General features: G+C 38.7%; 1 long non-coding RNA gene across 1 annotated transcript; it reads left to right on the top strand.

Moving 5' to 3' along the window:
• The first annotated feature begins 1,289 nt into the window (after positions 1–1,289).
• LOC116659774 lies at positions 1,290–26,568 on the top strand. Its single transcript, XR_004315115.1, has 3 exons — positions 1,290–1,377; positions 2,220–2,605; positions 25,536–26,568. It is a non-coding gene; the product is annotated as an uncharacterized LOC116659774 (long non-coding RNA).
• The last annotated feature ends 68 nt before the right edge of the window (positions 26,569–26,636 follow it).

The raw sequence follows: 26,636 nt of genomic DNA, 5'->3' as shown, positions 1-26,636 counted from the left end.
TGCTTCTTCCAAGAAGATAACTGAACCACTGGCAGTTCTTCTGGAAAATAACCCCACATTGGAAGGATTGGGAAGAGACCCTGGATTCGTTACCATAATTCTGCCCAGCTTGAAAAATAAGAAATCCTGTCTTGGAAATTTTATTGATTTAAAAACATATCTGGATGACATTAAAGATTGGGTTTATTTTTGTCAGAAATTAAACTCAGGTAATTCTGAGTATTTTCATGGCAACTGATTTTAAAAATGCAGAAAAAAATAGTTTTCTATTTCAGAGATAGGGTTGCAGTCTCCTGAAACCTGATACATAATTTTGGCTGATACTTTTGCATAGCCTCGTTACTCTTCAGTGCTTAGAAATAAGCAACTATGGTAATGATAATGTCCTTCCATGCAAAAGAGCTTAAAAATATTTCACAATATTTTTTTCAAATTAAAAATGAATCAAAAATATTTATTAGACTTTTTTTTTTTTAACCAACATGTCTTTGTGCTTGGAAGACAGAAAATGAAATTGGTGATGATTTTCCTAATCCAGAATACATTTCCTTTTGCCTCGCATGCGTTCTAGCCAGATGAGTGGGCAATTATTTTGAAGGTTGACAATCTGCTTCAAGTCTCAGAAAGCAGGCAAGTCTCTAAAGAAAGAAAAAGTAGAAAAGAAAAAGAAAAAAAAAAAAGCCTGGTTAACATAGATTGGAGATCTGAGCTTAGAGCTATGGAAAGTGCGTGGACTTGAGTAATAGGGGAAAAAGAGAATCCTGGCTCTGCTATTTATGAATGTTGTAATCTTAGGCAAAGGGTTATTTTTGGCTGAGCCTCAGTTTCTCCATTTTTAAAAAGGAGGGAGAAACATCTCCCAGAGATGAACTGACAGTGAAATGGGTTATTGTCTGTTAAACACTTAGCCTTGTGCCTGACATGTCGTGGCCTCTCAGCCAACATTATTTCTCTTGCCTTCCTCTCTCCTTCACATCCTTCTTGCTCTCAGACCACTGACTCCTCTTTTTTTTTTTTTTAACCAAAAACTAAAGGAATAAAAGTTTACCTTGACTTTTTTTAAAAATAATATTTTATGAGGTCTTTTTTCACTTTTTTGGAGGGTGGGGAGGTAATCCAGTTTGTTTATTTATTTATTTATTTTTTAAATGGAGGTACTGGGGATTGAACCCAGGACCTCGGGCATGCTAAGCATGCGCGCTAAAGCTGAGCTAGACCCTCCCCCATCCCCCTCACCCGACTCTAAAAGTTATGAAATCTGTGGTGCAACGGACATCCTGTTTCTGTGTGACCTGAGTTACTCAGCACCACTAGCAGCTCTCGCTGCTCCCAAGCACAGGTGTGCTCCTGAAGGTGCCTCCATAGAAGCCGTTTCAGGTAAAACGCTTCACGAATCCCAGACACTCCACCCCGGAGTAAGACGCTATCCCTGAACCCTGCTGCCCCAGCCAAGCCGTCTCTAATTTTATTCCTGATAATCTTGAAGCAGGGTGACCTGAAACAGCCTGAAAATATTCAAGGCCAATACTTGTTCCAAAAGGCAAGTCGCAAAACCTTCCATAAAGCCTTTTCTGAGATTTGTCCTTTCTTATGTTTATTATTTAAAAAAAAAACAAAACCTTTTTTTTTTCAATTGAAGTATGGTCGATTTACAATGTTGTGCTAATAATTTCTGGTGTACAGCATAGCATATTCCTTTACATATATATTTCTTTTCATATTCTTTTTCATTATAGGCGATTTGTCCTTTAATGTCGCTAGATTTGACAATGTTTCGGCATGGAAACACAAAGACGGAAAAGGGGAGGGGAGAGGAAGAGAGGAAAGAAATCTGAGATTTCTCAGCTTTGTGAGTGCTCGCAAATTGCAGACCAAGTCATTTGCCCAAGTTTGTCACCAGATAGCTCAGATCTGTGAGGAAGGGTGGGGAGTACTGTCTATTCTAAACAAACAAACAAACAAAAAATATCTTTATATCAACATAGCCTCTGCTTTTGTGACTGAGGCTTTTAAGAACAAAATATTCCTTTTCTGAAAAAGCCGACTATGCGAGGAACAGTATTTCAACCCCAAGTGTCCCCCCTCCCTGCCCCTGCCTCCAGCAAAGAAAGCTTCAGAAACGCAACACCTATCAAATATTGCCTCCGAAATGGCAGATTGCTAGGATTTTTAAAAGTCCGACTTTCTTTTTTTTTTTTTCTCTTCTTTTTGACATTTAGACAGATTGAGTTTGAGAGAGGAAGTGACTCTGAGTCCAGACTGCCCCGCACCACTGTCAGAGGAAAGAACTGAAGTCAAATGAAGTGACAATCTCCTGTAGAATATTTAACAGAGCGCGAGGCAGAGGAAAATGGCAATCTGGGAATAGACAACTGAGCCCCAAAACAGACACAGACTCCAGTGCCAGAACAGATGCCAAGTACAGTAGATCATAAAATGGGAAAATTACCTCTGCCCCGTGGGCTGTGTGTTGACACAGCGGGGGAAAGGGCTCCCCAGCAGCCAGCGTAGCTGGCTCTCTACTCCCGCTCGGAGTGATGGTTGTCAGGGACCCTGCCAGCTCCGCTTCCTGCTCCTCTCTGTGTTTCCACCGGTGACAGAGCTGGTAAGTACCCGCCTTCGTGACCGCCACGGGTCGCGGTGGGATTCGTGACAGACAAAGCTCTACCCTGGGCTCTTAGGTCGGGTTGTGTGGGGGAATATTTGCAAAGCTCCTAGTTCGTGGACAACTCGAGGCGACTAGGGACATTTAGAGTTCTTTCTCAAGGAAAGATACGATACATCGAATGGTGACAAATAATACACCCCCTTCTAGGAAGCTGCCACCTTCTGGGGGAAACGGGTAAGAATGCTGACGTGGTGTCTTGAAAAGATGTAAAGGTTGAAAAATTGGCCAAACCAGCCCTCACTGTGTGCTGAAAGCCACAGAGAGAGGAATGATGCTTCCAGGGGGAGGCGTCTTTTAAAAGAAGACTGCCACCTCATATTTATGATGGAACTGGGAGAGATTTACACTTGAAGAAGTCCTGTTTGTCTTTTTTACCATATGGGTAAAAGAGAGCAGTCATTTCTCCCGCCTCCTGGCAAATGTTCACTGAATCTTTGTGCTGAGGCTTTCTTGTATGCACGTGACTGCATTGAAGGCTGGGCTAATCATGAACAGAAAGAACTAGCAAAATTTTTTGTCCTAGATTTCTTTCTTCTTTTTTTCTTTTCTTTTTCTCCTTTTCCTTTTCCTGCCCTTTTCCCTTCCATCATTTCTTCTATTTTTTTTCCCTTTCAAAGTTGAAGAAACTGTAATATTTTACACAAAGGGAAAAAATAAATAAATAAAACCAGATTAAAGAGAGAAAGGTTTAGGTGGATAAATGAATAAGGAAAAATGACACACACACACACACACACAAAGCCAAAAGAAATCAAGACAGGAAGTTTTCCCGGAACCGTTATGTTATGGGACAGTATGCATTCAAGAACACATATATACACTATGGAAAGTTTTCCACTAAAAAATGATTATGCTTGATTCCTAAGCTTAGAAAAAATGAAGTGATCTTAAACCCTGGCTGAAGTTTTTTCAGGTGTGTGAATCTATACAGTTTCAGTGAAAAGAGAGTTGCTCTTTGTGAAAAGTTTAAGTTGCTATGATTTGAGACAGAAACTAGGAAGAATGGTTTGCCCCAAATTTCTATTCAAATCTTGTGGTTTTCAGGATAGGAGTTTGTCCAGTCTTGGTGGAAAGGAACTTCGCATTTCAAAGAAGAAAAGTTTATAAAAATTTCAGAATATTTCTTCATCAAATAATCCTTATAAAATGTTAATTGGTAAGTTGAAACTAGTTTTTCTTCAGAGTCACAGAGATTTAAAAAGTGTTAAGGGGACAATTACACTGGCAAATTAAGTTGGATACTTCTCTAATATAAAATGCTTAAAAAGCGTTACCGTACTTTATGTGAACCAATGTATAACTTGGAATATCTTTTCCTAGTAGAACACATTGATAAGCATAGGAGGAATCTTTCGTATGGAAACTGAAATAATTGTTTCCATTAATAGTGAGATTACATTTATTAAATAAAATTCAGAAATATATGGGAAACTAGAAAATAAAAGGCTTCTCTGTTGTGTAAGTACAGTGGCTGTTGCCATTTTGATCTGAATCCTTTTCTTTATTTCTCTATGAATTCATTCTCTTTGCTATGTTTCAGTTGTAATTATACTGCTTACACAATTTAATAATGATAATAATAATAATAACATCCACAAGTAATTAGCAGCCCTAATGTCCCACATATATCATGTACTTTACATTTAATCTCTAAAATCATCTAAAGTAGGAGGAGGAAGGGACCGAAATTCAAACTTGCCAAAGATGACATAGCCTGTCAGTGGCATAGCTGAACTTGAACTCAGATTCTTTTTCTATGCTCTTCTCATATCATAACATCTGCCTGTTGAATCTGAGAATAGCTAAGCCTCAATATGAGAAATAAATGACCTTGTACCTACAAGCATTCTTCACTTTTAATAAGTACAAATTTCCCCCAAACAAGTTTCAGCACAACGTAACACTGTGACAGAACCGTGATGGGCATTTGTGACAGTTTAAACTAAAAATCCAAGTTAATCTGTTGTCGTTGGGTTTTTTTTTTTTTTTTTTTTTTCTGGCTAACAAAAAGGATTTGGGTTCATGCTAGAGTATGCCCAGGGGTGAAAATACACATTTTTTAAACTCTGAGAGTTCTACATTTATTGCTAATTCTTTATCTTACATATTGTTCTGATTTTAATTTTGATGGACTTGTAAGATCCCATCATGGTATTCCCTTGTACTGTGTTCTTGAACGTTAATTATATAAAAGTAGAACAATTTTCCTGCACAAAGGAAAAGGATGGGGAAATAGAGGCTGCCTGACAGTCTCAATTATTCAGTTTCCCAGTGATACACAGGGCATTATTTGAACCTGTAGCAATTTGCTGGCACCAGGAGTATCAAAAGCATATTCAATGGATGAGAGGGAGGATAACGATTCCTTCTATTAGACGGGCAATTGACCATCTGCTTCAGAGGGTGGTGTTTAACCTGCAGGTAATCATGGGGAAATAGCTTGATGATGTCTGTCAGACTTTGTTTTTCCCTGGGTGGGGGCGGGGTGGGATGGGAGTGGTTAAAAGTGCAGACATACGGCTGCCCTCCCGTCCTGTTAGAATCACGGGCACATTCAGTAAGTTTTTAAGCACCTTCTCCCAAAACCAACCAGAAAAAAAAAAGGTGCTGTGTTCAATATTCAGTTACATAAAATTAAATTTAAGCTGTGTCCCCTAATACTTCCTGAGCAAGATAAGTTCCAGCGTCAGATTAAATTTGTAATGTGTTACTTATATTCTTCCATTCCTTTTATTTTTTATTTTTTTATTTTTTAATTGAAGTATAGTCAGTTTACAATGTTGTGTCAATCTCTGGTGTACAGCATACAGTTTCAATCATGTATGTACATAGATTCATTTTCATATTCTTTTTCATTATAAGTTACTCCAAGATATTGAATATAGTTCCCTGTGCTATACAGTAGAAACCTGTTGTTTATTCTGTTCCTTTTGAAGGCACCATCTGAGGGCTAAAACTCTTTGTGCCAAAAGAATTATTTTGGAATTTTTATTTCTATATTATTTCAGGCTTTGGGGAAATTATTCAGAGCTTTTATGAGATATAGTAAAATTCTGTGCACTTTTGTGCAAGGATTATGCTTTTGTCAATTGGATTTCTATCTTCTTATGTAGTCCAGCATAAGAGAACATAATGCTGTTAGATAACAGACCTCCAGGTGGCTGCAGCTGAGGGAGGAATTTTGATTTTTTAAGATAGTAAGTGATCATGGGGTCATTTTCTTTGTGTTTAAATGTTTCTTTGTTTTTAGTAATGGAAATTTCTTTGACCCAGTCTGAAAGTTATTTTTTTATTGACAAATAAATAGCTGGAGAAAGAAAGAAAGAGGCTATTCCCATATTCCCAGCTAGAGCAAAATTTACCCTCATTGCATAGTCTTGTGCAATAGCTTAAAAAGCGTCAGAAACATCTAGTGCCTGGAATTATCGCAGTTCCTCCTTGGGCTTGGGTATTTCAAAACGCAGAAGCATGGGACATTTTAGAGGCACCGAATTATTGTATTATTTCCCCCAATACTCCCAGCAAGTGCCACTACCAGCACAAATGCCATGATGGCTGTTTTATAAAGTACTAATTAATAGTCATTTATTCATTCATTTAGCAAATATTTGGGGGCCGCCTGCTCTGGGTCAAGCCTTGTTCTAGGTTCTTGGAAATGCAACAGTGAATGAAAACAAACACCAAAACCCCAATACAAAATGAGAAAAAGAATTCCCTGCCTTCATGGAGCTCACACAGTATTGAGGCCAAGAGGCGCTAACGAGATAACTAAGACACCCGGAGTACAGCAGACAGTGACAAATGCTAAGAAGGGAAAAATAAATCAGAGAAGGGGATAGAAAATGCTGAGAAGGGGGTGCTGAAATTTTAGGTACAGAGACACTGAAGACCCCAAAGGAAAGGGATGAGTAATGTAGCTGAGGAAAAATGACACTAAACACATGCTGTCCAAATCCGGTGGCTGCTAGGCTCATGTGGATACCCTGTTGGACAGCACAGATGTGGGGCAGCTCCATCACTGCAGAAAGTTCTAGTGGATAGTGCTGCTCCCAGCAGAGGGAACAGCCAATACAAAGGCTCTGAATTGGAGAGCAACGGAAGAAGCACCAAGGAGGCCAGTGTGGTTTAGCTGAGTCAAAGTGGGGGAGGGAAATAGGAGCTTGTCGGAGAGGTAAGGAGGGACCAGAGCACACAGAGCCTCTCGCAGGTCCAGGGTGGACTTTAAGGTAGTGCTCTGAGCAAGACAGACAGCCTTGGGAATGTGTTGAGTGAAAGAGTGACATGATCTGATTTGTGTTATGTCAGGTCACTCTGGCTGCTGTTTTGAGAACTAAGTAAAAGAGGCCAAGAACACAAGCTAGGAGACCATTGAAATTATCCAGGAAGAGGTGACGACAGTTTGAAACAAGAGGGGCTTTGTGAGAAGTGGAAGATTCTAGGTATGCATTGGAGTAAGATAAAGGCATACGATCACCCGGGGAGCACTTAATACAATGTTGGTTCTAGACCCCCACTCTGAGAAATCATGATTTGGTTGAACTATGATGGGACATAAGAGTTTCTATTTTTTTTTGTCCTATGCAAATTCTGAGCTGGTGCCCATTCTTGTCTCCCAACATGTACCTGCCCTGCATCCTGCAAACCTGTTGAAATAACTTTGGATGCATTTAACATTAACAGTGCAGCTGATGGACCCTGGGTGCTGCTGATGTGTGCATTTACAGAACTGAAAATGCATCACTGTGAAGGATGAGATACTTGACAAGATTTTTTGGTTTTTTTTTTTTCTGTTCATGTGTGATTTCCCCAGAATTTAGATAAAAGACACACAACTGGTGTTTAAGACTAAGTGAGATGCCATTTCCACTTTTTTTTCCCCAACATGGCAGCTATGTTTTGGCAAACAGATTATGGACATACATTTCTCCTCTAACAGTTCTTTTAATTTCTCCTTATAAGATTAAACCACCTCATGATCTATTTTTTCTTTTTCTTAAAGAGTACTGCCTACAACTCCATGATGTGACACTTTTATATTCAGTATCAACAAATACTTATAACATTGTATAAATGTTGAACAAATATTCACTTTTTTTAATATTCAGATTAAATCAAACGTAAACCGAACCAAACACAGCTTCATTTTTCAGATACAAATAACTTCAGGTAAGAATTTTCTGCCCCCTTTTTCTATCTTTTGTTTTCTCTTCATTACCTTGGAAGGTGAGATGACAGTAGACTTCAAGGAGGAAATTGGAGGAAATGCATTTAAGAGAAAGAATGAGTGACGTTGAATCAGGTTGAAGTGAATAGTTACAATTTGCCAACAGTCTGGCATGACTGCTCTCACGATGTAACTATGAGAAAAAAATTGCTTTCAATTTTTACATAAATCAAGTAGCAAATGAAAAGAACAAATAAATGTAATATTGCCTTTAGGATTATCTACAGATAGATGAAGGACCATGTGGGAACGATCTATTGGAAAGTGAATAGATACTATGTCTAGGCAGAAAAGATGAAAATTAAGGATGGCTGAAATTCCCCTTTCAATGAAATTTCCCTGTTTATTATTAATGATTTTTTCCTTTTGTTTCAAACAAGATCTTAAATATACCCCAGGGAGAATAAACTCATGTAGTCACATTCATTTCAATATGAATTAATTGATCAGATCACTTTTCTTCCTGGCAGAAAATCCTGGGAAGGCTTTAAGTATTTGATGTCAGAAATTTGAAAAGCAAGGAACAGAAACAAAGACAATAAATCTCACTAATTTTTAGGGTCCAATTCAGAGAATAGTAAGAATCTGTATAGAAGTAATAATTTCTGGAAACTCAGGTTGTTTCGTGGTGCATTCGGAAATGCAGAGGAATTGAGTACACTGTTCACCAATTCCTGTATCTTTCCTTTGACTTGATCTATAGGGTGGTGACTAAGCCTGGCAATCACTCAGGGAGCCAATAGCATTGCTTCCTGAGCTTCTGAGAAAATGCTTTCGTCTTCACCCCTCCACATCTGGCCAGGTAACTTTATAAAGGCAATAAGGATGACAGAGAATCTTGGGAGAGGCAGGGAAGTGGAGGGTATGAGGGCAGGGAAACCTGGAGAATCCATCCTTCTACTTTTTGGTCCCATAACTCCCCTAATATTACCCTCTGGGTCAGCCACCACTAATTTTATCCCGCCTACCTGTAATATCCATTCCCTTTCCAATAGTTCATTCCCATTAAGAAGTCTTTACGAGTTGGCTCCTGGAAAAATATTGAGGGCTTTACTATATTTCTGAGTGATGGAAAACATTCCTTTAATATATATAAGTAATATGAGAGCAGGTCTTGGGAGGGACTTTGTATAGGAAGCCATGCAAACTGAAAAAACGAGTGTTTCCCCAGAGGTGAAATAGTAGTCCTATTGCAGTGTAGCAAAGGGGTATTTGTTGTACCAAACAGGCATTCTCACCAAGCAGGGGTGCACTGATTGGCTACAAAATACCCTAAATTATGTCTTAGACTAAATTATTTGTCATGGAGATGGCTTGTACCATTGATTTTGATTTTTCAAAGGTAAAGACAATTTTAAGTGCCTGGAATAAAAAAAAAAAAAAACCCAGAATGTTCCTGGAATGTTTTAAGCATTCTATATATGACCCAAGAGTAATATATGTCCTAAGTATTTCTCTATAAAGATATTCCATTAAAACTTTGTTAAGCAGTAGTGAAAATGGAACGAAACATCATATTCCCAGCGATTCAAGTTCCATATAACACCAGCTAAAGTTGGGGGAGCACTTACTCTGTTAGCACGTCACATGCATCGTCTCATTTAGCAAGCAAGCACCTCAACTCTACGAAGTGTGATTATACCCATTTTTCTGCTGAGGAAACTGAGCTATGAGGTCACACAGCAAGTAAGAAGCCAAGCCAGTGCTGCAGTCCTAATACTAGAATACCCAGGTTCCCTTGTAGCTTGGACTCCAGGAGAAGATAGATAAAGGGCAATCAGAAACTTCCATCACAGATCTACTCGGATATCATCCTGGTACCTCCAGGGGTTCCGTCAGTTCTGCAGTGGACATGACTGGGCAAACATTTGACTGTTAGCTTTCAGCCACTCTCCAAGGCTCTCGCTGACTCCTTCTATTCCCCACAAAGACGGCCATCCTCTCTAGTCCCCTCCTGTTGTCCTTGTCGTAAATGTTCTCCCCGTGAACTCCTCACTGTAGACCAAGCTCCCTTGCTCCTTTGCATCTGGAACACTTAAATTTATATTTAACAGTTTCTACTCGAGACTCCCAGTGTTGGCAGAGAACGCTTTTTCCTTTGCCCTGAGCTAGAACCTAGTTTTCCCTGAAAATATTGTCTCTGTGGCTTGTGAAGTGGAGGCTCACCTTTCTGCCAGACCCCTGGGCCAGCGGTGTGGTTAGCATTGTCCTGGGTCCCCGTCACTAACTCGAGCACTCGTTCCTCTCCATCCCATGCTGGGTCCCCAGCTCCATCCCACCTCCGACAGTCCTCATTGCTGCCATTCAACACGCTCCTAGTCACACCCCTTTAAACCCATGATTCTGAGACCGACATATATACAGTTTCTCTTTAAAATAAATTTATTGATGTAAAAAGAAGACTACATTTGAAAGAATGTATTTCAGGAGATACAGAGTTCTGCCAAAAGTAGTGAAGGCTGGGACACTTAGACATAACAGAAAAAAATACCCCGGCTCTTAATAAGCATCCAAGAGCCTACGTCACCTGATTCGTGCCTGCATCACTGCTTTCCTGACCCTTAACACCTAAGCAGGCGCAGAACTCTGAGTGGTTAAGAGAGCATTCCAGGCCCCCTTCAATCCGTGCTCATGCTCCCTCTTCGTTGCCATCCCATCCCAGACCAATTTATTTGGCTAACTCCTGGCCTTAAGACTCCGTTCAATGGTTATTTTTCACAAGACCCTTGACCCCAGCAGGTTAGCGGTGGTGGGAAGAGGAATTTAACTCTGTAGCCTGGCTCTGTCATGCACTCCCTTTGTGGATGCACAATCATCTATTACATGCCGGTCTCCCCCACAAGACTGTTTAAAAGGATGAACTATGGTGTATTTTTCCCTTTCCCGCTCCAGCATATAGTGGCGTGCAGAGCACAGAGCATGCGTTGGAAGAACGTTCCTGCGACGAACGGCTACCGCCCAAGTCCCAGGGGAAAAGACACGCTTAGAACTACCTTCTCTTTCATTGTTCCCTTTATGTGCCTTCGTCACTAGTACAAGGTCCTAAATGTGATTTCCAAGTTGTAATTTTGAATGTCAGAGACAAAACTGATGTCATGATTATTTTTTCCAGAAGCGTGACTGCCTTTTACATTTAGGGCTGAGCTGGAGAAGCATACACTTGAAAGTTTCGTTTGCACGCTCAGAACATTTAGAAGTGCCCCATTCAAAAACTCAAATGCTCTTAAAGTCCCCAGCTCTTTCACTGTAAAAAACACTCCTGGTAGGCGCCCCCTGAGTAAAATAAATGTAAAATCAGGATGTATCAGAGGGCACATTCATACATTTTAATTGAACTGCTAACCTAATCAGCTCCATCATCTGATATATGCCCTCTGCATTCTCATTTCCTGAAGCCAAGAGCAAGGAGTGTGCCTTGTTCCAAGACGTGCATTACATGAGTGCCGCTTAATCAGCACATAGAGGTTTTTGTCTCTCGATATATTTCCTTCATTCTCTTGACTCCACTCTGCCTTTATTCTCCCCATAATTTCCAGAATCTTTGTTAGGCTCCTACTGAGAACTCCAAACATAAAGGGGGTATGTTTGGCCTTAAAGAAGACAAGTTCTGTGATCTCAGAGGCATTTGCCATATGGACTCTTACAGAGGCAGACACTGGAATGCTTTCTTAGAAGACTCCGGAATGTTTCCAGAGACACAGGCATGCAAATTAAAACTTCGGCAAGGGCAGGGCTGATTTACTGTACGTATTTGCCAGAGGCTTTACCCGAATATTTTGCAGTACGAATTGTAAACCTTTTTTTAACAGGAGCAAGGAAGACATTATAAGCCTCCTCGTTACAGAGACAAGAGTTGGGGGAAATAAAAGGATGTACTTTTAATATATGTTAATGTGTGTATAGTGTGCCTCCTCTCATTTATTTTATTGGAAAATTTGCTGAGCAAAAATAAGTGAAGAGAAAAAGGTTTTCAATAAAAGAAGAAGACAATTTCAGTGAGCAGGAGGAGAAAGATAATTTTTGGAGGCAGTGGCTCTGTAGAACGCTTTAGTTAGCACCATCACCACAGAGAAAAGGTTGGAGTGTTTACCAAGTTCTCAGTATGCTGTCAAATGGTAGCAGGGCATCACCAGAGGGCCAGAAGGCAGCGCTGGCATTTCTGCTGGTGGAAGACCAAGAGACTAGCAACAAACCTCTTGAAGTTCAAGCAGGTGCTGCAGCTTTAATGTAACTTCAATTTTCAGAGCTACAAGTCCCAGGGAAGTTAATGAATTGTGGTTTTACAAGAAAATATACATATAAATCATCACCTGGCAGTTCCAAGAATAAAAATGAACAGTGAGTTGATTAGCAAGGACTGCTTCCCTGCCATCCTCTGCCCCTACTTCTTAACTCTCGGCAAATGTTAATATGTTATACCTAAAGCAATCGTCTACATTATTATTTACAAACAACTATTTGAAATTATAGAACAGAATGGGCTGCACGAACCTGACTAGACTATACATAAAACCACTCCCTGATAATGTTTATTGACTAGCAACAATTTAAAGAGTGTACAAATTTGCATATTGAAAGTTCATAGAAACAATTATCTTTTAAAAAATCCAGTGAACTGGAGAACTTGTGAGAAGATCACATTTTTTAAACCAGAAAGAAGCATTTGTGGAGCTGAAGTTAATTCTTGGAAACAATGATTTTATGACTTGGTATTCGGAATCCAATTCCTTTAATTAAATAATTAGTACAGTAGAAAAATGCTGGGCAAAAATTTTAATGTGTCATAAAAGTGTTTAGTAATATTTGAAATTTGCTGAAGCAGAACTCTTCAATATCCCAAAGGATATCATAAAATTATGAATTTGGCTTCTACATCAAAAAAATCAGAACTTTTGAAGCTATAGCTTGAACATTAGTTTTCCGAGCAGAAAAATGTATAATTAATTAGTAAATAAAAGTTGAAAAATAAAATGGGTCAGAAACAATTTCTCAAAAACTACTCAATAATTCAAAGGTAATAGGAAGTACACATTTTACCCCAAAATTCACACAAACCAAAATAAAAAATACGCACATGCATTGTCAGTCGCCAACCAAGTTGGCATAGCATTTGTGAAAAATAGCGCATAAGGCAAAACAAAAATGTGAATAAAGCATTAAGGACTAAGGACCAATTCTTAACGCTGAAGTACTGGTGACTAGTAGATTTTTGTTACCAGGAACAGTCTTCCTATAAACATTTTACCAGAATATTCTACTTTAAATCATCTATTGCTTTAAGCAATAATTCATCCGTCCAACACCTGTCAATTCACCTATTTCCTAAATCTCCATTAGGCTTGAATTCTCTGCTTTTGGCTGCTGTGTACTTACAGCTGTTGATCATTAAGGTTACAGCTGGCCTGTAATGAAGTAGTCTTTGCAAAAAGAAAAATTATTTATGTTTCTTCTCATGTTCCAGTGGACATTAGCTAAAGCAAGTCCAGAAGCAGATAGCCAGCCCTGTCCGTGCAGCTGGTTAGCAGAATTACACACTGGCATGGAAATCACTCTTTCTGCAGCTAATTTGGGTTTACAAACATCGAATAGGGAATATCATATGTTGTCAGCTAGATTCCCTAGGATTTACACATGTGGCAAAACTACTTGTCTGTATATTTTTAAAAAAACAAAACAAGTATTTACATGTATTTGGAATAAGGACTTTTCAAAATTTAGCCGTGTAGGTGGTGGTAAGTCCTGGATGCCAAGTCTCCCTAGATTAGTATCAGCGTGATTTTATGCACAACTGCTTGACAATAGACAGTGGAACAGGTTACTACATCAGTGAAGTAACCCAAAGTATGCAAATGGAAACAAAGACTCTTTTTCTCTTAAATAAGTCCTGAATCAGGGTGAAAAAAATTTCCATCTCTATCAGAAACTGTTTCCTAAAGTGATGTCATTGTTTCTCTACATATAAGTCTATGAAAGTCAGAGAACTGACACAGTAGAACTTAAATAATTAATACCTGTAATCATGACTTGTCATGTCACACAGTCGTAGTCTTTCTTCATTTCATCCCATCATCAGCCCAGTTACCCAATAATCGTTGAAAGCAGTACAGAGAGCAAATTAAAATGAATCTACTTAGCATTTACCAGATAAGCCACAAATTAAATACTCTCTTAAAAGAATAAAAGCATTTCAAGTCTAAGAGAAGTCAGTGCTGGTCGATGAATATTCCCACTTCAGGTTGCCTTTACGTTATAAAATCTTTTCTTTGCCACACTGAAAATTGTCAGCAATCTTTGCCTTCTATCTGGTTCATCATGAAGGCCACACATGGCGCAATTTAACTGCTGACCTGGTCTTGGGATGGTAACAGGTAAAAAGCAAAATGAGCAAAATTTTTAAAAAAGGCAATGATAAAGTTTAAAACAAGTAACTCCTCTCTGAAAGAAAGGGGACAAACTAGAAAGATTTCAGGACAGAAAATAAAACTTAAATTGGAAGCTATTTTGAAAAGCAGATTCTTTGGTAGAAAAAAAAAAAAAGATGCCTGCAGAATAGTGCTAAGAGCCTGACAGTTGCGTATCTCTGGCTTTGACATCAATATTCTCAGCAGAGTTGGCTGCTCAGGCCTTTGAGCAGGACACTCAGGCTTCTGAATGCAGCAAACATTCCCCAGTGTAGAAGGAACCAGTTGGGAAATGGTGTTTCTCAAAGTGGGTCTTTTTTTTTAAGTCTTCATACTTATTACAGGTATCAGACATGTTTCTCCAGTTTAGTCAGGTTAACTCTTGTGCTGGGCAAATTCCAGTTTGGATACTGTGCTTTAAAAGCCATAGAAAAGTCTGGAACTCCATTTTGTGTAAGAGAGCATATGGCTTGAAACTAAATATACTTTAAACATATGAAGTGTATTAAATTAATTATTATAATTTAAGCGATTTGAAAAAATGCCTTCAGTTTTTATGACATATGCTTCTAATGATCCACATTACCTGTAGGTACTTCAAAAGCATCGGGGTTCAGATTCTCTTCAGTAATTAGGGGGTCAAATGATACGCTGGCTGCGTGAGGGAGAAGAGCGCTGTGAAAGGGGGCCGCAGACCGAAATAATACCCTTCAAGACAGATGGGAGCCTAACCTCAAAACGTTCTGCAACTGCACCCTTTCTGAATACCATGCTTTAACGCTGCCAGGAAGTAGAAAGGCTGCATCTGAGAGCTGGATGCAATGCTTGTACCTGAGGTTAAGCAAAATGCCGGTCTTTGTTCAAGGGTTGTCCTGCCCTTCCGGGCCTCATTTCTACCTCCTAGACTTTCACACGTCAGATGTGTTTCCATGCTCCCCTACATCTGAGAGTCCTAATCTGAACCAGGCCCCCTATTTATTTATTTGCTTATTTATTCCACTAATATTTATTGAACCTCCGCAATATATGTTCTAAGCACTGCTTTAGGAACTAGGGAAATGTGGTAAAGAAGAGAAATAAGGTCGTTGTCCTCTTGTGTTTTCTATTCCCAGGGTCAGACAGACCCTACCAAAGGAAAAAAAAAAGGAAAAGAAAACTAAGTAACTCCAGGTATGGAAAGAAAAATCAGAAAAGAGTGTGATTGGTGGGAGATGAGAGTTTCTAAGCTTGGGTGTTTCAAAGCAGCTGCACTCAGCAGCGAGGTGGCATTTTGTGGAGACTTCGAGAGTGAAAAGGCAGCAACGGTCTGTTTGAATCCTGGAGGAACAGCTGGTTGACAGGCCTTGAGCTGGAAATGAGCGGTTCAAGAGAGACTGAGAAAGCCTGGTGGCTGGAGTCGAGCACGCGGGGGGAAAGGAGAAGAAATGAGGCTGAGTGTTGGGCAGAAGTGAGACCATATGCAGCTGTTTAGCCCATTCTGGGGAGGCTAGGTTTCGCTTAACTTAAAACAACAGCAATGACCATAACGATGCTAATATCAAAAGGTAACTCGCTGAGTGTTTACTGTGTGCTGGGCACCGTGTTAAGACGACCCATGACCTCACCTACTCCTTCTCACTGGCCCTGTTTCACAAACGGGAAAGTGAAGCACAGGGAAGTAAAGGAACTTCCCCCAAAGTCACCAGCTAGGAAGAAATGGAGTCGTTTGCTGATAGACACTGTCCCTCTTAAATTTCATATCAGTTGCAATCACCCAAAGGATAATTCTTAAGCCTTCTGTTTACCTCAGGCCCCCAAATATGCCTTATATACCACTCTCTGCAAGCCATTATATTCAGCACAGCTAGAATGCTGTCTCACACTTTTATATTTGTCTCGACTCACGTCTTACAGGGACCCGCCAGGTAGGAGACTCACGGTAAAGTGGGAAAGGCACCAGACTCAGGAATGACCGTTCTAGTTTGACAGGTGGAATAGCGTACTGATTCAGAGCATGTCTCTGGAGTCAGACAAACCTGACTTTGTGGCCTCAGATGAATTATCTGATCACTCTAAGCATCCCATTTACCTATTGCCAAAATACAGATATTAAGAGTATTGCTTACCTCCTGCAGGTGTTTATTCATTCATTCAACAAATATTTACTGAGTGTCTTCCACGTGCCAGGCACCATTCTTGTCTATCAAATGGAATATTTAAAAAAAACAAAAAACCCTGCCTTTATGTAGTTTGCATTCTAGTAGGACAGGTCGAGCTCAGACAAAATTAATATATGTTTAAAGGTAGAGCACAGTGTACATGGTAGACAGTGCTAAGTGCTATGGAGAAAAAAACTAAAGCATTAAGAACGACAAGAAGAATCAAGGTGAGGAAAATGACTGTAGTTTAGGAGGCGAGCCCAGCTGAGGAATCACTGACAAGGTGACACCTGGGGAGAGGTCTATCAGGAAGCTGGAAGACCAGAGGCAGAGGCTGTGAGTTGACAGGTGGCCCGGTGTCCTGGAGAAGACCAGGGGAATGGAAGGTGGTGTAGGATCCACTAAGGCAGGGAAATAATTGTGGTTTCTCCTCAGAGTAAAATGAACAGCCGACTGAGGGCAGTGAGCAAATGAGTGACATAAGCTGACCTGTGTTTTGACAAGATCACTCTGGCTGCTGTGTTTAGAATGGACTGTGGGGGAGAAGATACAGGCAGGGCGGTCCCTTAGAGAGCTCTGGCCATATTCCAGGTGCGAGACTCTGGCGGCTCAAACCAGGATGGCAGCAGTGGAGGTGGTAAGAGACAGTCATATTCAGGATATATTTTGAAAGTAAAACAGGATTTGCTGAGGGATGAGCTATGAGATGGGAAAGAAAAAGAGGGCACAAGGAAAATTGCAAAGTCTTTGCTTATTGTGAGAAATATGTGAGATCCTGTATATAAAGCATGAAATGCAGTCTTAGTACAGAGTGAGGGCTACCGGACTGATAATTCTTATATCCGTTTCAACATGTACACTGTAATTCCTTCATCCAGTAAATGGCCATGGTTCTATCTATATGATAGGTTTATAGTCAGGAGCATGAATGTCAACTGCAAAGTGGTTTATACCTTTCAGTGCTTACGATGGATGTGTAATAAGGTTTTGGGGCAAGGAGATCACACTTGGTCCCCATCAACAATGGACAGCAACTAATCGTACTTGGTCCTTACAGAGCCTTTATAGAAATTGCCCAAATGCTCAAGGGAGCAGAACTAGAAGCAATAGGAGGGAAGGACATAAAAACAGGTTCACCCATGAGGAGGGTGAGGGCTTTGGGGAAGTGACTAAGATAAGTCAAAGGCAAAGTCCCTCCAGCAAACCAGGGGGATGTTCAGGCGAGTGGGAAGAGCTCTCAGGGTTTCTTTTTGGGTTCAGATAAACTCAGGTTGAACTGCAAGTTTCTACTAATAAAGTTGTTAGTCTAGGGAAGCAAGATGAAATATAAAAGGAGATTTGAGGTAGCGAAGAGTCAATTTGAAACTCACCTGTTTAGAAAATCTTCGAGATCAAATGATGACCATAAATCAGGAAGTAGATGTTTTACTTCATCTTTTTAGTCACTTTAGGATAGTAACACAGGGCATGTCATTTTTTTTTTTTTTTTTTGCTTTTTACTGCCTTCCAATGCAGATCTTAAATTGTTATCATATATACTAGATAGACTAAGAGGGCCACTTTTACCAAAACTGAACTATTTTGTTTTATTGTTATTGTTATGAATCCTGTTATATCACTTTGTAACACATTCATGTAAAGTGTCTTCTTATATTTGAAGAAGTATATAGGATGCCTATCTGACTGTTAGCAGCAGGATTTCACAGAAACACATGATGGAAGTCACTAATGTTTGAAAAAAAGCTGAAGAACTGGGAGCGTAGCATCACTGACGATTACAATTTGCAATAATTAAAATAGTGGCTATCAGAATGAGTGAGAGAATATTCTAATAGGTTTTTTAAAAATTTTTTTTCATTACCTTACCTGCTTTGTAATAAAGCGATTGACAGGCAAGTGCTGAGAGAAAACCTGTGCCTCCACCTGCTGAGGCAGTTATGAAAACTGCCTGGCATTTTTAGCATCAGGCTTCTGTGGCTTTCTTCTGAAAGGTATTTCCCCTTGGAACTTGCATTTTAATAAATGATTATTTTTTCTGCTTGATTTCTCCATGGTGATCAAGGTGCTTGATTGAGCTTTATTTAAATAGGACATATGCATTGTTTCAAAGTTAGTTTTGCACAAAATGTGAATATGAATATAGCAACTCCCTTATTTATTTGAATCTCAAATACATTAGCAACTATTACCTTCTGTCTTTCATTTAGCTGTCTTGCAGTAATATTAAAAGAATATTACATGTGCCTGAATTACTAAAGAATTTTTTCAACTCTGATTTCCATATTATTCACTTAAAGCTAGCAATGTCAAATTTCCTTTAATGTTTACTGTTTCAACTTTAAAGTTTCTCTTTTTAATCAGAGAAAATCAAGTGGATGAAATACAATTACGATTTTCTCCAGTTACGTTACCTTTAGGCAATGCTGCCTTTCAGATTTGTAGCATCTTTTGTTATGCTGCTATGGAATTATGGAATGTATAGTTTTAGCTGTATGTTTCTAAAGTCAACAGATTAGAGATTCTTAGAAATACTATATACTTTGTGTATTGAAAACATTTCTAGCACCTAAATGTATTTGTTATATGTTTAAAGTTTCAAAGAGCAATAATTCTGTGTTGAATTAAAAACCTTAGGAAAGTTTGACATCTTGAGGGTGTATTTTTGAATTATTTGGATAGTATTTTAAATGTGAGAGGATATGTCAATTCCCCTTTAAGAATCACCAAAACAGTGTTATTAATTTCTTCCTTAAATATATTTTAAAACACAAAAAGTTACTATTGGCCTGAGATTAATGATGGAAAGTTTTAGACTGAAAGGAAAATTATTCAGAAGGTTGAGAGCAGTTAAAATTATAAATGAGAATCTTTAGGTCAATGATGTAACAACTCAAGTCTCATACAGAAGAAAAAGTTTTTATTTAATTAATCTTAATCTTAATTTTCAAGGGAGATTAAAATGAAGCTGTTTTATTTTTCCAGAACTGGCTTAATTTTACTGTTTTGATTAATTTTTCTTCCGTTTTAAAAAACCATTTTATGACTTGGAAACAGTTGTAACTGACATTAGAAATCCAGACTATTTTCCTATAAAATTTCAAAAACTATTATTTTTTTAATTAAAAGCTTGAACTAACTCTTCAACCCTTTCAATTACATGGTTTTTCTTCCTCTTTACGAAAAAGAAAATCACCTTTTATGTCACAGACCTATAAATTCTGCTATTATTGCAATATAGCAAATAAAGTTAGTTTTTTAAAATGAATATTTCTAGTCTCGTAGAATCAGATTGCAGCATACTGATTCTGAGGTCTTGACAATGTGCTTATAAGTTTAGAAATCCTGAAGCCATCACTTAAGAAAAACCCTAAGTGCATTCTACACTATGTATATTACCTTTTAGGGAGGATGGTAATGCAGGTATTACTATCCAAACATTTAATGAAACAACAAGGAAGAAAAAGTTAGATACTCTGCAATTCTTCCACAGATAGAATCTTTGGCAATGATACATTGGCCCTTTGCAAAAGTCTAACTTGCTGTTTTTTTGATTAATAAGAAAACTAAAGTGCAAACTGGAAGAGAAGCTTTTAATTATATCAGTGGCTATAGGAGAATTAAAACTGGGTTAGGAAATGATCTAACATTATGAGTTCAATTCCGCCTTTTACAGATAGAAGTCGCACCAAATAACCTAGTTCTTTCATGTTAGAAAACTGAAAAACAAGCTCGCCTGTTAAGAGACAGAGAAGTTCATCTGAGATCAAAATCATAAGCTGGGAGTTTTACCCTGGCATCGTGTCTAACTTACTCCCAGGCATTGGCCAAGTTACTTAAACCTCAAATGGTTCGTCTATAAAATGGGGATTACAATAATCCCTTGCCCTGTGATGATGTGCAGAAATTGAAGCCTTGCTCTCAATGCTTTTTGAAGTTCTTCAGTAAGCAGTAAGGCATTATTCAAACATGTGTGGAGATTATCATCTGGAAGAAAACAGCATGGAGGGGAAAAAAAATCAAATCGGTCTGTGAGCAAATGTGATGACTCTATTAGAGATTATGTATATGATTTCACATACACAACATAGTACCCGAGTTCTGTCTGCTTCGAGTGATATTAAAAATAAAACGAAGCTTAAGAAAGATGTTACACAAAATGAAAAATTAAAAGCCAAAGATGGAACGAAATCTACTTAGAACTGATCGACAGAAAATACGGGAAGGTGTTTTGTGTTCTAGAAAGAATGATTGCAATAGATGAATTACTCGGGCAGAACTGAAGCCACAGACTTTAAGGGAAACAAGGAGGGAACTGGGGTCTGCGGGCACTTTCAGTGCAACTTTTAATTACACAAACCTTTAGTCACACAGTTTCTAAAAAAGGGAATCTATGCAAGCCGAGGAAGTCCTCCAAAGCCCCCCCTTGCAGCATAACTCATCAAATCATTGCTCTGAAACGTAACAAGGACACTGAGCAAGCACAGGTCCCCACTGTGCCGAGGAAGTGTCCACTCTGTCAAAACAACAGCAGCGACTACAACCAGAGTAACAATAAAATGAGCAGCGTCAGCTCGACTTCCATTTTTAAAAAGATGGTTGTAATAACTTCTGGTCTGGTTCTCCAATCTCTGTTAGAACATATTTCAAAGCAGGCAAAGGATTTTTTTTTTTTTTATGGCTTTCTATAAGAGGGATACAATTTTCTTCCAGTTTTGAAGCTTTCAATACCTTGTCTTAATGAAAACCATTCTAAAGTGCTTTAAAAGCAAACAGGAATAATTCAGGCTAAAGAAACACTCCATCCTGATAATTGAACAGAAGCGAACGTTCAGAAGTAAAAAATACATAATTTTTCTTAATTTCTTAAATATATCTATTTTTCCCCTCCCTTTGGCATAAGGAGAGCCAAATGCAAAGGGCGTGGGGCTAATTTTCATTTACAAACACAAAATTTTCCTTCGAGAAGTGTGTATTTTCTTAATCGTTGATAATAAAAGGCATCTGTGCCCCTGTCTTGCGATTGAAGAGAGCGAAATTGTAACACATACACACACACACACACACACACACACACACACACACACACTCTCTCTTCTCTCATATGTTCAAATCTCATTAGAATAATCATCCGGCACCTACGAAATGTAGCCACAAGCAGACACATTTTATTGAAAAAAAAAAAATCTTTCCGTGGACATCTTATACTATTAAACTTAAAAGATCCCAACTGATGGGGGTGGGGATTGCCCAGAGCACATGCATTAGTCAATACGGAGCCCAGTGCTTTGATGTGTTTTGTCTATTGCAAGCCAAGTTCCTATTAATTATAGGTTGCTTTACCTTTCCACACATAATTTACCTTTATTACATGTAAAATATATTTTATATTATGATTATACCAGAGCCAGGCTAGCTGATGATTCTCTTTTTCTGCATTATGTGATGACAATAACTGCTGTTACAAAACCCAACATATTTTTGGTGAGGCTGATACCCAAAATATGAACGTCTCGGAAACACCTTCAAGAATAATCTCCAGGAGGTAAAAAATGAAACATCATTTTGAGACCATGCCATTCAACCCCATATGATTCCTTTTGTTTACCTGAATTTGAATGAGGTCAGCAGAGTTTTTGTTTTCTATTTTACACAAAACCAAAAACCCAGTCTAACCACGATTATACTCATTCACGCAAATTTGAACCCTGCGTGGTTTGATTTTACGAACTAAAAAGTATTCAAAATCTGCTGAGTTAATCTAGTTCTTATTTGAAGTGCTATAATATATAAAATTTGAGCCAAAAAATACCATTTTGCAAAGAAATATATTTTTTTCCCTTCAATATTCACTGTGAGTACATGAAAGACTTGTATTTGAAAACACTCAAATTTTTTCCTGCACTTTCCCCAAAGCACCAGCAAGGTACAGAGCATGGGAATAGCAAGGAAAATTCCTCACAGAAAATATGATTTTAATAGTAAAAGTCAAATCTGTGAACTAAACAAACCTTTGGTTTCAGTTTACTTTAGTCAAAGGGCAGAGACTAAAAAATTATTTAACTACCAATTGAACAGTTGACTTTTAAATTGGATAATGCAAGAAAAGATTTTGGATCTGGTACATTTTAAAACATAATTAAAGTAATATTAAAATAGAAAGTACAGCATTTTGTTTATTTTCATCATCATTAAGTTTGTGACCACTCAATTCATGGAGTATGACATGTAAAAGGAAAAACTCAGTCGTCCATCTGTGAGGATTCTGCCTGCCTTAAACGCAGTAAGATTACCACTGGCAAAGTGTAACCCCCGCTTCCCACCCCCTTATTTTTATAACATAAATGTTCTTGCAGATAACACCATCGCTTTAAAAAAATACAGATTCTTCTACCCCCAAAAAAGTTAATGTAATAGATGCCAGGGCTCCTTTATCATGGATATAATTCAAGTGCAGTAATTGCAATTAACTAGCATAATTAAGGGTTGAACTTCAATTTCAAGAAAGCCAACTGTGCTGAAATGTGTGTGTGACTCAAAGATTGGTGATACTCAGCTTTCAAAAGCCACCGGATTATACGTTTCCCCGAAGCAGCCACATCTATAGAATCAGTACCATTTTGGGGCAGTAACAGATAAAATACAGATCACAGGACAAATGTTGCCCATATGGCTTTATAGAGGAGGATGTGCGTGTGCTGATCTCTTGTATAGTGGCCCCGACTAAGGACCCAGGACAGCAGGGTCTGCCCTAGCAATAAACCATAGCTCAGCGTACAAGACAAAGCCCTTCTTTTGTTCAAACCACGTCAAGACATGTCCCTGCTGGGGACTTAATCTGCAACAACTTTGAGACCTCCTGCTTCTACAGCTTAATTATTTAGGCTCAGATAGACAACTAGATACACGAACATGACCCTAGCAGCCAGACCGGTTACTCTCTTCAAATATTCAATTGACCTTCCAAAGTAAATATTTCCCCCTAACCCCTCAGCCACTTATTTTGTCTTAAATTGGTTGCTAATGCCTTGAAAAGTCTCCTGATATTTTGCAAGCAGCTTTAAAGTAAACATCGCCCGACTGTATCATTTTAGCCCTTACTAACTGGTGCACTGATAGAAACTGAAGCACGCAGGAGAGGTCCAGCAGATTCAGCATTCTGTAATTACACCAACCTTGTTGGCTCAAAGGTAAGTTAAAGAGATCTTTGCAGCAGGCTTACGAATCTGCAGCTTCTACGTTAGCAGAGACCTCGCTTTGTTTTATGCCAAGAGGCCTACTTTGAAAGAATGAGGCAAGAGTGAGTGGAGAATATTAACACCCTAAGCAGAATAGGATTGGTCTGAGGCATGAAAATATAGGTCAGAGTCGTTTCCACAGCATAAGTACCACTGGTGACGTCACTTCTACCCGGAGCATTTGGGAAAACACGAGCAGCAAGAAGCATTTAAGTGGACAGCAAACACATCTTGTCTTAACAAGGCACTTCGGGTTCCATTTACAATCTGTTGAGCTTAACATCACTCAACTATACTGCTTGCCTTAAAAAAATAATGTAAATGAGCTAGAAGTTGAGCAGTTGCTTTGCCTGTTTTTTTTTTCTCCTTTTTTTTTTTTTTAAGTTTAGATAGTAGGGCACAGAAAAGCCAGAATGAATAGTGAAAGCCAGCTGTATTACTTCAGTATGTAGGAATCAAAAAGAGCAGAATTAGGTTTATAACCTTAGTGGCCCATTCTAAAAAATGTTGTTTGGAAGCAAACACACCCAGTATGAATCCATTCCATTTCCGATGAATTGAAATGGTGGTAGCACGGAGAGTAATGCCTCTACTCGGGTTGTAGACAGACGTTTTCCTCCATGGGAGTACGTAACCCCTGCTGACACTAACGGGAGTGGCACACAGGCGGAAGGAGAGATTAGCCCCCTTTGTCTGTTCTCACTCCCATTTCTCTCGAGTCCATTTTACAACTCCAGCTTCAGACTGGTGGAAAACACACCCTGTGGATTGATAATGGAAAAATGAGATTAACCAAGTGAGCAAACCGCCCTCCTTCCTTCTGATGTGGGAAGCTGAACAATGCAGTTGGGAAAGGATCTTGCTTTTTTTACCTTTTCTTCTCATTCTTTCTTTTCCCTCCGTTACCCGCTCCATTTAAGAATCTCTTCATGCTTGTAAAATGCTCTTTCTTGGTTCATGGCAAAGAGTAATAAAATCATTATAGTTTTCCTTCGCCAAAAGGTACTTTAGAGACTAATCTTAATTTAGATCCAGACACGGCTAAGTCAAATGCATCAGTGTTGGGAAAACGAATTAAAAGAGAGGTCATTTTTCTTACTAATTTTTTAAAAAGGTGTTGCAGATTGAAAATTCCTTAGGAATCATTCCTTAATGCTATGGCTACATTACACAGTCATAATTCTCCCTCTTTGACACTTGGGATTTCCAGTGGCTTATTTTAGGAATCTACATTAGGACTTAATTTTTTATGTACTGGATCATACCAAGGCTGAGATTCCCTTTACTGGAGTGGAACAAAAATCAAATTTTCAAAATTCGCGACATAGTAAACATTGTCTTCCTCACAGAAATAAGCAGTCTAGAAGGAGTTTGTTAAGTTGTCCAATTCTTTGTGTGCTTTATTTACATCTTTTCCCCTTAAATGAAGCAATATGTTTGTTTATATGTTTTGATCCGAAGGGAAAACTGGTAAGATCTCAAACTGGAGACTACAGCCTTCATTCATAGATGAAAAAGGAAATAAAACCCTCTTTCCATTACTAAAAGCCTATTATTGTGTGAACACAAAAATAATGGAATGTAATGAAGTGAAAATTCTTTTTTCTTATTACTTTTGAATCCATAATAACTAAAAGGTCAAAATGCTAGTCAAATCTGGGACACTGTAAGAAAACACATCTTAAAGCTTGACGTGTTACAATGCAAGATGAGACATTAAAAGAACTAAGATACTGATGATCTGTTAACAGATTCCATTGAGATAGTTAGACCCAAGGATGTTTGCTAATGTTTTTATTCCCAAATAACCTACACTTTGAGTAATTCTTCTTTGTTGTCTTTTTTTTTTTTTCTTTCTTTTGCTGTAAGTACCCCTAGAGGAATCTGTGTAACCTAGCAGCTATGAGGAACCCAAGGAGCCTCTGAGACAGCATTGCATGGATTCTTCGTCCGTGAACAATTTGTTTCATCACACTACTAGGACACCCGTTTTGGAGGTACTTGTCATCACTCTGACTGCATAATATGAAAGGTTGCCAAGAGTTCTTCGCTGCTTTTCAGATTCACTTGTCATAAACAAAATATGTGATTAAGTGCCATTTTCTCTAAAAGGAACTCGATTTGATTCTCTACTTGGGAACAAAAAGGGAGAAGTAAAAGAGTATTAGATCTTAGTTATTCCTTGCTTTTTTAATCCCCAGCATCTAGAATTATATGAGCATAATGGGTATGCAGGTTAAATTGGATACTGTCACATTTTTAAAGGCACTATTTTAATTTTTAAAGGAACTATTTTAATTTTTAAAGGAGTATAAGTGTTTTTCTACAGAATGCAACAATGTAAACCAGCTCCGGTAGATATATTATTATCCCTATGGTTCAGCAGATAAATTTTTAGTTTTCATAATCTGAACATGTTGCAGTAGGTTGGATTTTCAAAGATGGCTGCAACAATATCTTCCATCAACAATCCCTTCTTATGATGTGGTTTTCCCCTTCCTCCCAACAGGAGGTAGATTCAACCCTCTGCTCTTAAAACTGGGTGGGCTTTTGTGGCTATTTTGACCAGTAGATTAGGGCAGAAGCCACTCCTTGTGACTTCTGAGGTTAAGTTATCCCAGTGAACGCAATCCAACTATCCGAAGACGTCCATGCTGCAAGGAAGCCCAAACGACCATGTGCAAAGGGCCCACATGAAAAGGCCTGAAGTTACCTGAAGAGAGAGAGAGATGCCAAGGCAATCCCCAGATGCTCTGCCCCTTCCACCTCTGCTGTCGCAGTGCCAGCCGCCATCTGACCGTAACCACATGAGAAACTTGGAGCAAGAACTACCCAGCTGAGTCCTGCCAGGATCTCAGAGCCACAGAAACCATACAAGATAATAAAATGATTGTTCTCCTAAGCCACTAAGTTCTTGTGTGATGAGTTACACAGAATTAGATAAATAGAACCACTGTAGATGACTTTAAG

This window comes from Camelus ferus, chromosome 25 (assembly GCF_009834535.1).
Source record: "Camelus ferus isolate YT-003-E chromosome 25, BCGSAC_Cfer_1.0, whole genome shotgun sequence".
Classification (NCBI taxonomy): Eukaryota; Metazoa; Chordata; class Mammalia; order Artiodactyla; family Camelidae; genus Camelus; species Camelus ferus.
This window is presented reverse-complemented; position numbering and strand designations above follow the sequence as displayed.